Source organism: Pinus tabuliformis, chromosome 3_2 (assembly GCF_031772625.1).
Source record: "Pinus tabuliformis cultivar Carrire ecotype Pingquan chromosome 3_2, CPIR1, whole genome shotgun sequence".
Taxonomy (NCBI): domain Eukaryota; kingdom Viridiplantae; phylum Streptophyta; class Pinopsida; order Pinales; family Pinaceae; genus Pinus; species Pinus tabuliformis.
Genome location: NC_142302.1, coordinates 569,721,886 through 569,733,991, shown reverse-complemented (window position 1 = coordinate 569,733,991; position 12,106 = coordinate 569,721,886).

Sequence of the window (12,106 nt, the reverse complement as noted above, 5' to 3'; positions counted from 1 at the left end):
TCTTTCTCTGTACTTTCATAAAGGAAAATATCAAAGCTTTACTTTCAGTTGTTGCTAAGGAACTATCACCCTTAGAGTAGGGATAGAGTCATTTCGAGTCGGATACTTTTCCCCACAACAAACTGGCGACTCCGCTGGGGAGCGTATCCGTTTGATTGTGTTTGTAGTATCTTTGCTATTCATTTCCTGAACCAAAGAGTACCGAATCGAAAAGCTTTTGACTATATCAAAAGCGAAGTAGAGGGGCAGCTACTCTGGCTCATTTCTGAGCAAGTTCATGATTTGAAGAGCTGATCTACAAAGATCCTTTTGTGCTCTTTGTGATAGCTTTTCACCCTCTTGATCATCCCTTAGCTTGTACTTGACCTATAGCTTTTTATTTCAGCAAAAACAGTGAATTTTTGAGCTTTTTATGACCCGGAAACCCTTGTAAACGCAACTCTCGTGTCTCAGTGCAGGCTGTCCACAGGCAGTCTGCATTTCAGTGCAGGTACTCCCTTCGGGAACTGTGCTGAGAGTCAGTTTGACAGACCAGAGCCTGCGCTGAACCAGTTAGGCTATGTCTTCCTGAGGTTTCCCACTAAGTCTTAGCCCTGTTTTCACTGTTATTTTGCTGCTGATTGCTTGTCATTTATACTTGCTGTAAACCAACTTTCCTTGACATTATTCCGCCTCAGTTGTGTGATGAAACTGTGATTGTTCTTTCAGTATTTCTTGTTTCAGTTACAGTTTCCCGTTGTGAAAAGCAAACCAGTATAGCTGTGGCCTCTTAGATCCTGAACTGTAAAAGTGTTTTTGTGATCTTAAGAGTTAGTTTTGTTACTGTTCATGGCTGTTTGAGTTTGTTTGTTTTTCATCTTATGGTTTGAATTCATACATTTTTAGTGTCGAAACAAGTACCTGTAAGGCGTCTTTTGATTTTAGACAAAACTTGTTTGTTTACGCTTCAAATTGAATTCAAAAATTATACGACAGTTTCCTTTTGTTTACATCAACATTAAGGGAAAAGAAAAGAAATACATGCATCTTGCATTTGCATTTTTTGATAAGTTTGCGTGATTGATCTAGGGGAAAGTGCATTAGTTTGTGCTTTGTGCTCTGTGTGGAAAGACAATGTTTTTCTCTCCCCTCAGTAGTTAGGATTTTCAAAGCTAAAAAGATTGTAAAGCTTGCTTATCATTTTAGCTGCATTTAGGAATTTGTACCAATACATCTCATGGTGATCCTGAAAGACAAACTGCTAAACAAGATCAACTTAAAATATATTGAATGAATCTAAAAACGCTTTGTAACATAACGCTCACAATAGAGGTCTAGGTAGAGACGTGTTCCGGCGTCGTTAAACGTAGTGGCTGTCGATCTCTACGAAGGTGGGTGATTCCTCTTGAGGGACGATAACACTAATACGGACTTGTGCTCCCACGTACCGTCGTGTATATTGGGAGACCCCTATAGGCATTTATCCTTTATCCTTAGGAAGCCGTGTCGGCCGCCCTACTGATCGCGATGCAGTGAACACAGCATTCACGAAGATCGACCACCCGTACCGTAAAACGTATTCTGTGGTTTCGCGAAAGGTTTGGCACACCCTCTGCCTAGATCTCCAGAGCAGTTTCTTTTGGCCCTTTTCAAACTCTATAACTGAAAAGGTCCAACCGAGCATTTGTCACTTCGGGCTCGTTAATACATCGAAGGCGACTAGAGTCATCTTTAGCTTTTTCTCGACTCTTAAAACATGAAAAAGCAAAGTTGTGTCTAAAAGCGTCTAATAAAATTCATTCAATACGGAAACATAATTCCCCTTTTTGTATTTTAGTTGATCAAGTAATCCGCAACCGTGGAGGAAAGTCAATTAAAACTCCGTCGTTCGAGGAGACTCGCGAGTCAACCATCTTTGTCTCCGGAATCGAGAGTAGTACGGACGAAGCGAACTCGCTTGACCGGGTCAAAATCTCCCATTAAAGTTAGAACAACAGTTCCGACAACATCTGAGATTCTGGTCACTCCTAATATTTCTAGAATCCCTGCCTCTATTGAAGAAGTTCAACAGCAACAGAAGGACAGTTGTGCTGATCCTAGTCTGAGGACAAGTACTTGCATAACTAAACCAGTTCCATCTGGAATCGGTCCACAGAGTCTTGGTGCTCAAACAACTGTCGCTTTCAGAACAACCCCTTCTTCGGCACCGGAAATCTTTTACGGACCTGACGGTCTTCCTCTTCCTCCTGGTCTGATTGCAATAGAGGAAATCGTAGAGGACCAGCAAGAAAATACTCCGACTCATTTTGGAGTAGGCGCCACTCTTTTTCCTTCTGCATCAGAAGTTTGTCCATCGCCACTGGAAGTTCCTGTAGAATCGTTAGGCAGTTTATTGGATAGACTTAAAATGTCTGAGCAACCGTCGACATCTAGGACTGTGCCAAATGACACAGCGACAGCAGAAACTCCTACTGTCACTCCAACGATGTTTGCCGGCACACCAGCTGTCCCGACTAGTTCTCATCAGCTAGAAGGAGTCCACCCAGGGACTATTACGACAACTTGGTCTGTTCCAGTTTGTTCTTCCGGTATAATACCCGGTAATTCTTATGTTAAAACTAGACAAATTGATCCCTTCGGAAATCAGTTTGGGCCATCCAGTCCTCAAAGGCAATCTATACCCTTGAGTTCCGGATTGTTACCATATGGGGGGCAATATGCCCTTTCACTTCCCCTTCCGGGGGGATACCCATACGACAGTTTTCAACAACATTCAGGTTTGACTGAAGTAACGACAAGTGGTTGGGTACCTATGTTACCCCAACAACCAAGAGTTGTATATTCCATGCAACAGTGTGTACCTATGTCTAGTATCCCGACGACACCAGCAATTGTAACCGTGTCGCAAGTTCAATCGATGCCTGTTGTATGTCGACCCCAAGTTGTAATGCAACAGCCCATTGAGCCTACAACACAACCACAATCGCCAACTGCCGGGACGACACAGACACAAACGGGAACCATAACCCCGCATCTTGGTCCGTCGGTTAGTATCGCACAACAAAACATGGCTTCACAACCATGGATGGTGCAATACCAACAACCTCAGTTTCAACAGGTGTACCAGGGATCTGAACAACAGATCTTTGCGAATAGTGGACAACCCTATATTCAGAACGGGTTAAATCAACCACTTTACAGTGGCCAAGCCCACCACCCATATCAGTCATATCAACATCAGTTGCATTATTCTGGTACGCAAAGGCCTACTGCTCAGGCGATTCCATCATATCCTGGGTACGCCTCGCCAAACCTGAATCAGCAGTTTCCATTCGTGGCAACTCTAGAATTACCAGATTTACATCGATTGACGAACGATCCAATCGCCTATGCCCATTGGTGGCCAGCGATCCCTCACAAACTTCCTTCGGACATTCCTAAATTCAATGGGAATCCTGGCGAAGACCCGTCAAATCATGTGATGACATTCCATCTGTGGTGTTCGTCGAATACCTTGAATGATGATTCGATAAGGCTTCCCCTTTTCCAGAGGACATTGACTGGTCCGGCGGCTAAATGGTATATTGAATTACCTAGAGCCTCTTTCGACAATTTTAGTTCCCTAGCCACGACTTTCTTAACACACTTTCAGTTACCTATAAGGTACGAAACTGGAACAGAGATCTTGACCAATTTCAAGCAGACAACGGCCACACATATATCAGATCATATACATGAGTGGCGTCGTCGTCGCAGAATGGTAAAGACCTATGTTCCAGATCAGCTATTAGCTGAGTGGTTTATAAAGTCACTTCTTCCTGCTATAACAGAAGATGTGGCCAAGGGAGGCGTCGTAACAGAGGAGCAGGTTATTGCTCGTGCTCAATATTTGGACTTAGTATATACTCAGTCGGGCACGCTCTATGATAAGATACCTGACGCCCCCAGACCGGAATTTTCAATCCCTCCTCCTCCCGGATCAAATAGTGACTCTCATGCCGGTGATGGCGTGATTGGAACTGCAAACGCTAAGTCGACAAAGGATTCGAATAAGAAAGCCCGTATGACTTTGAATCAAAAAGCAAATCAAGAGATTCTTGCTTCGGAGGTGAATGTTGTATCTACGGATAAAGGCAAAAACTCCAATCAACCAGGAAGCAAGAAGAAACAAAACAAAGGGAAGAAGAAGAAACAGGGTGAGTTATCCCCTCAAAAAACTCCTTCAAGCCCTCCTAAGAAAGGGAAACCAAAATATCCATGTCTTATATGCGATGAGGATCATTGGACAGCAGATTGTCCATACAAAGCTGAGCTTAAAAGATTCTTTAAGAGTTCGAAAACCTCAGCTGTGTTGACTGATCCGTTTCCCAATCAAGGTCAAAATATGGTTGATAGTGGAAATGCTTCCCCATCACAAGTGCTTATGTTGTCGGTTTCTAAGCAAAATGATGCTTTGATCTCGACAAGGAATAAAGATTATGGGAATCTGCAGGTGTCGAACGACAAAGGGAAAGATCAACCCAGTAGTTCGACAACAACTTCGGCAGAAGCTGTACCCCCCCTCACGCATGAATTAACAATAAAACCACCTAAGGGAGTAGTACACAAGTCGACATTTAATCCTCGCGCCAGAGCGGCGCAGCATTATAACATAGTGGAAGATTTGGCCCAATCGCCATCTGCTATGTCGACTCTTGAGGTACTGCAAAATTGTCCATCCCAAAGGCAGGCATTGTTATCAGCAATTGGTGGAGTGGATCCTAAAGATTCCAATATTGTATCCTTTGATCACAAAGGATATGATCCTCAGTTACCAGCGCAACTAGCTTTCCTTATTCAAGTGAAAGCACTCAACAAAACTGTTCATAGAACGATTATTGATGAGGGAGCATCGACATGTATCATGTCGACGAGTTGCTGGAAAACTCTTGGATCTCCAACCTTGTCGCGATCTTCGACGACATTGAAAGCATTTGACGGTAGGACGTACACTCCGTACGGTATCCTAAATAACTTTAAGGTTGAACTAGGAGGAAAAACAGTGGAAATTGATGTTGAAGTCATTGATGGCAATCTTGACTATAACATCCTACTGGGAAGACCGTGGATATATGCCATGGCAGCTATAGTGTCGACATATTTTAGGAAGATCGCATTCCCGTTTGAAGGAGGGATTACGATCGTCGACCAACAGAATTTCCTCCCTAATGGTTCACAAGTTACTGGAAGCATTCCCATGATCCATGGGAGCGACCATTCAATGCAAGATATCGGAGTAGGCTTGCTGAAAGATCCCACAACGATGGGAACTTTCGCGTTGCCACCTCCTTTCCATGTAAGGGATATCCCGTTTGTAGCAACATGCAACATGGTATCTTCTTCGAAGGTCACAGGAGACGAAGTCGTCATGGATTGTCAAGTGGTTTTGCCACCTAGCCCTATAGAAATATTGTAGCAATCAATGTTTCAGGCATGGGAGGCGAGCCCAAATCAACGCTCGTCAAGCGTTTGGGTAGATAGGTCTGGAGAATATGGTACCCCATTAGATCCATGGTCAAAAGTTCATGGGACTGACGAAGGAATCTTACAATCAATGATGATTGAGGGGGCACCATGGAATGATTACCACCATCGTTCCCTTCTTCCAGAGTGTGAAGAAGAAACTCAACACGACCTATATCACCCTTCAGTGATTGAATTCCTAACAAATACTGTAAATACGGTGGATTCAGAGCGAAACCTATCCAATATTGAAGAGACCGTAGCCATAAACATCTCGACAAAACCTGATGTTGTAGAGAATATTCATGTCGGCAAAAGTTGTTCCCCTTCAGAACTGGAAATATATGGTGCTCTCTTTCGCGAATTTAGAGATGTCTTTGCATGGTCATATGATGAAATGCCAGGCATTGACTCGAGCATAGTTGAACATGAGATTAAAATGTATCCTGATGTCAAACCAGTAAGACAACGGCTTCGGCAGGTGCACCCCAAGAAAGCCGCTGCCATTAAGGCAGAAGTTGAAAAACTTCTCCATGCTGGATTCATCCACCCGGTTCCTCTAACCGATTGGGTATCGAATATTGTCCCTGTTATGAAAAAACAAGGGACGATAAGAGTGTGCGTCGACTATAGGGATGTAAACCAAGCTTGTCCAAAGGACAACTACCCTACACCCTTCATTGACCAGATAATTGATGAATGCGCCGGATGTGAAATCTTTTCCTTTATGGATGGATTTTCCGGGTATAATCAAATAAATATCCGCCCACAGGACCAGTCTAAGACTGCATTCATTTGTCCGTGGGGCACATTCGCTTATCGAAAATTACCCTTTGGTTTAAAGAACGCAGGGGCGACGTTTCAGAGGGCAATGAATTATGCCTTCCATGACATCAAGAACATCGTTCAACCTTACCTCGACGATCTTTCGGCTCATTCGCGGAAGCGGACTGATCATCCACGCCATTTGAGAGCAATATTTCTACGTTGCCGACACTACAAGATAAGACTCAATCCGCACAAGTGTGTGTTTTGCGTCGGTTCTGGTCGTCTACTTGGATTTTTGGTCTCTAAGGATGGGATTCGTCTCGACCCCTGTAAGGTTCAGGCAATCATTAATTTGCCTCCACCTTCAAATCTGCTTCAGATTCAGAAACTCTAAGGGAAAGCAAACTTTCTGAGGAGGTTCATTCCAAATTACGCAGAACTTGCCAAAGGTTATACTCGTCTTTTGAAAAAAGATGTACCTTTTGTCTGGGACCAGGTTGCGCAAGCTTCCTTTGACGCTCTGAAAGATTCCCTAGTAAGAGCGTCATTAATGTACGCCCCAGACTATCAAAGAGATTTTAACCTATATCTAGTTGCAGCAGATACGACCATTGCGATGGTCTTAGTGCAAGAAGTCGATGGAATTGAACATCCTATTTATTATTTAAGTAAAAACTTAAATGACACAGAAAGTAAATATTCCTATGTTGAAAAACTAGCGCTTGCTGCTGTTCAAGCGATTCAAAGGTTTCGACATTATGTCCTCTTTAGGAAAACTACCATTCTGTCAGATTGCAACCCCATGACATATATACTGTCGCGACAGTTGCTTGGGGGCAAATATTCAAAATGGATAGCGATCCTTCAAGAGTTTGATTTGGATTTTGTAAAATCCAAATCAAAGAAAGCTCTAGTTTTCACGGAATTATTGTGTGATCTCCCATCGTCGTCCAACGATGAAACATCAGAAGAGTCAATCGTGGATGAAAATTTGTTTCTGATATCAGTAAGCGATGACTGGTATGGAGACATCATTGTTTATCTCCAAACCCAAAAATTTAGTCCTAATACCTCACACTCCAAACAGAAGCGTATACGATACCAATCTAAAGACTACATGATCGTCGGTGATACACTTTACCGTTGTGGTGTCGATACGGTTCTGAGGAGGTGCCTTACCCATGAGGAGGCCGAGAAAGCCTTGAATGATTGTCATTCAGGCGCGTGCGGGGGGCATCAATCTGGATATGAAACAGCACAAAGAATCTTACGAGCAGGATATTTCTGGCCAACTATGTTTAAAGATTGCATAATAGCTGTCAGAAGTTGCCATGCATGTCAGATCTTTGATAGCAAAACCAGGAGACCGCCCGCACCTTTGCAGCCTATAGTTGCTGTTGGGCCTTTCGCTAAGTGGGGCATCGATTTCATACAATGTAACCCCACCTCGACCGGGGGGCATGGGTATATTATAGTCGCTGTTGACTATTTTACCAAATGGGCTGAGGCGATGCCTACATTGGATAACACTGGTGAAACAGCTGCCCTTTTCTTTTTTAATCATGTAGTCGCCAGGTTCGGCGTTCCGCAGGCTATAGTGACAGATCATGGATCGCATTTTCGCAATCACATGATGGTTGAATTAGCTGCCAAACTAGGGCTATCTCACGACAGCTCTACCCCATATTATCCACAAGCCAACGGACAAGTTGAGGCAATCAACAAGGTCCTGAAGCGTATGTTGCAAAGGATGATCGGGGTTCACAAAAGAAGATGGCACCTACTCCTGTACTCAGCATTGTGGGCTTACCGAACCTCGGTAAAGAACGCCACTGGGTTCACACCATTCCAATTGGTGTATGGCCTGGAGGCAGTATTACCAATCCAGTGCGAAATTTCGTCTCTTAAACTCGCAATTGACCTCCTCCCCGGAACCTCAGAAGAAGAGGCTCATTTCTTGGAATTAATCCAGTTGGATGAAAACCGTTGTGACGCCGCTTTGGCGAACGAAACCCATAAGAAACGAGTCAAGGCACAGTTCGACAAGAATGTCAAACCTCGTATCTTCTCTGAGGGTGACTTGGTTTTGCTTTACGACCAAGAATCCGACAAATTAGGAGCAGGAAAATTTAAGTCCTTATGGATGGGTCCCTATATTGTTAAAAGGGTGTTAGCAAAAGGAGCCTACGAGTTAATGGATTATGACGGGATACCACTGGCGCAACCCCGCAACGGGTTGTACCTCAAGTGTTACTATGCCTGAATAGTAACCTGAGTGCTTTTGTTGTATTTTGTTTTCACTAAAGTGTTTGTTTCGGTTTAGTGATCCACCCTTCTCGTTTGTTGCAGATGTTGAATTTTTCTGAGACATATGTGGGATATGCCGACGGAGCGAGTCGTAGTACGCGGAATTTGTCCTCCGCAGCCTGGGCCATTTTTGATCCAAACGGTGAGTTAGTAAGTTTCAGAGGTGTGTGTATTGGGCAGTCAACGAACAACATCGCTGAGTATAGCGCGTTGATTGAACTCCTCTCTAATACCATCGCTCATGGTGTACACCGACTAATTGTTAGGCTAGACTCACAACTTGTAATACTACAACTCACTGGTATATATTCAGTCCGCAATCCAGCTATTTATCGAATGTTTCTAAGGGTTAAGATTTTGGAAAGAGAGTTTGATTCAATTCAATACCAAAACATTTCCAGAAACTTGAACACATTAACAGATTCATTAGCGAACTATGTATTAGATAGACATTTACGACATATATAAAAAGAGATGCATCGGTGCTATGCAAGTGGATCACAAATAAACCAGAATAAACCCCGAAAATCAAAATATATAAAGCTGTTTATAGTTTGTACATAATGTGCTGTAATCAAAACAAAATTGGTCGAATGACCTAGAACTCAAAAAGATGCTAGGGGGCACCCTAGCCTAGTGGTGCTCATGATAGTACGTCACGGTCTGTGCAATCATGCGCAAGAGACGAGTCCATCGTCTAGGCACGCCAATAGTGTGCCGCTGCAACTGTAAAGGTAACTCGTCAATCTGTACATCCGGAAGACCACGAGTAAGGCTCTCAACCTGCTCCTGCACAGCTGTAAGTGTCTCAGTATCACCAAGGTCGCGAATAACAACTCTCCTAGCAGGCTCTGCTGCTGGGGCAGCAGCTGGCGATCGTGGACGGACTGCTGGACGAACAGGACCAACATCTGCATGCACCCAAGAGTTTGATTAGTTTTACACAGTAACATCATGAGTAAAAACAATAAACAAGTGATATGGTCAGAGATTTTACCAATAGCGCCCCATTGCTTGCCATCCGATAGCACCAAGTCCGGATCACCTCGGTAGTCCATACCCACATATGGATACTCAGAAAATACCATCTCCTGACGCTCGAACCACCTAAAGAAGGCCTCAGTGAAAGTAATCTGAGGTTGACCAGCATGTCGGGACATGTGGTCAACCCACCTTTGCATACGTGGCTCGGTCGGAGAAGGCAAGTCAAGTATGATGTACTGAGGCTGCATCAATGGGATTTTCTCCAAGACGAAGGCAATCAGAATAGAACCAAATCCAAAGTTCTTCAGCCCCCGTCCTTTACCTTGGTCAATTGACTTTTCATCTGAACAAGTACTGCATCACACCAGTTAAACACTTTCGGTTGGAGACACTCCAAGGCGTGCTGCATGTAAGATCTGTTGGCAACATGTAAAGCTGCGCTACCGGCCATCCTACCAATGGTAAACAGAATGGACCTAAGAGACCTGTCAGTGATGTCACGGATATTGATCTTGCCGTCTTTGCTCGGCTGTGAACCTTCCCGGCAATACTGACGGATGTAGTCTCTGGTGGAATTAGTCCCTCGAACCGTACCTGACAAAGAAATGGGGGCACCCCGCCTTGACAACCCAGTCAAGAAGTACATGCCCTCTATGGTAAAGGGGATGGTTTTCCCCCTAATCTGGAATACTTGGTTAACAGGATCCCAAGCATCAAGCATATACTGCAGTAAAGAAATCTGTGCTCTCATGCTAGAGATACGGAAGAACTTCAGTAGGCCACAGTTCCGAAGCGCGTTCACCGTGACTGGGTCGTGGAGTGAAACCATGTCCTCTGCTTCATGTTCTCGTTCTCGCCATGTAAGGGACATTTTGTTCAAAGTTCCCTACAAGCAAACAAGAGAAGGAGTAAGTTCCTAATTTTGATGAAAAAACTGGCGAAAAATCATCAAAAATCACATGCAGGATCAGTTTTTCTAGGCCCAGCGCAGGCAGAGAGTCTCTCCCTTGCGCTGAGGCACAGTCTGCCTTAAGACAACCTGACATGCAGCGCAGGTTTCGAAAGGAGAACCTGGGCTGATGCCAGGGCGCCTTGATGAAACCCCTGAGGCTCAGAAACCCTGAAAAATGTGCATGAAATTGAAAAAGGAAACCATGAAAGTGAAGGGCTAAGGTTTAGCTCCTACCTGGTCCAAACGGCGTCGAAAATCGCCCACAGAATCTCCGGAATCAACTGGTGAAAATCAAGGAAGAAGAGGCACCTCCAGAGCTCCAACAAGCAAAATGCAAATGAAATGGTAAATGAGAGGTAAAAACACCTTTTTATGACTTTTTACACAGTTTAAAGTTAAATATTAGGGTTATAATCTCATTTTCGTGCAAATATTGTCCATTTTTAACAAAGTTTGTTGCAGCAATTGAAGGTGAAGTGCTACATTTGAAAAGAGAAAAGCTAGTAAAAGTAAAAAATCAAATTTGACCATGAATCGAGCAGTTTTATCGCAGAATTCATGCTCGTTAAAAAATAGAAAAGCGTGAGCAAAAGTTTCCACCAGAGTTCAAGCTCATTAAAAAATGAACCTATCCCGGTAAATAACCATTGTGATCGTAAATTTATCAGCCTTAAAAGCCTTGGTCGTGTTTTCATCCATCACCTCCACCATCGTTTGGCCGGTCGTTCACCCCCATTGGTGTGTTTACCCATTTTGAGGAACATCTGCGAAGAGTGATTTCACCTAGCCATCCTTGTGACACTACCGTGATTGGAAAATTCCAACCTGTACCTGGAATCTGCTGCTACCCCTGTTTATCACTCATTCCTCAAAAGGCGAGTCTTCTTTGAGCTATTTTCTCCTGACTCGTAAAATATGAAAAGTTTGCCGAGTTTTGGCCTTCCAGCTCGTTAAACGACCGGAAGAGCTATCCCTCCTCTAGGTTTTAATCTTTTTGGACCTGAGGGATTATTACACAAAAAGATCGAGCGCTTGTCTTGTTCGGCTCGTTAAAAGTATCGAACACCCATCCCTTCTGTATTGTTTTATACTTTTTCGGACTTAAGGGATTAGATGACGAAAAAGGAATTATGGAGTTAACTTTCTGTACCTTTTCAGACTCTCTAAAAATGAAAAGGACCGAGTTTTCCTTGTCGTTAGACTCGTTAAAATGATTAAATAGCGACAAACTTGTCTTTAGACGAGAACGAGTTTCCCTATCGCTAAGCTCGTTAAATCATAGCGATGGGCTTGCCTGAAGGGCAGGTTATAGAACAAGCATATGTTATCCTCCTCAAGCTTGACAAAAATAAAGAGGTACTGGTCAGAAATGACTGGGGAAAAATTGGGAGAACATCAAAGCTTAATGGTAGCAAGTCGCTCTTGAACATGACACTTTCCTCCCGTACTACATCGGGTTGGGTTGTTTCATTCACCGGTCTCATCACCATGGTCTTCGCCAAACCATCCACATTTTGGGGTAATGCTACCAATCCATCGCATCAGTGTCGTTACATGTTCAAGAGAGGTCATTCTGAAAGTGTCAACTGTGTCCCATCCACTGCCATACATTAT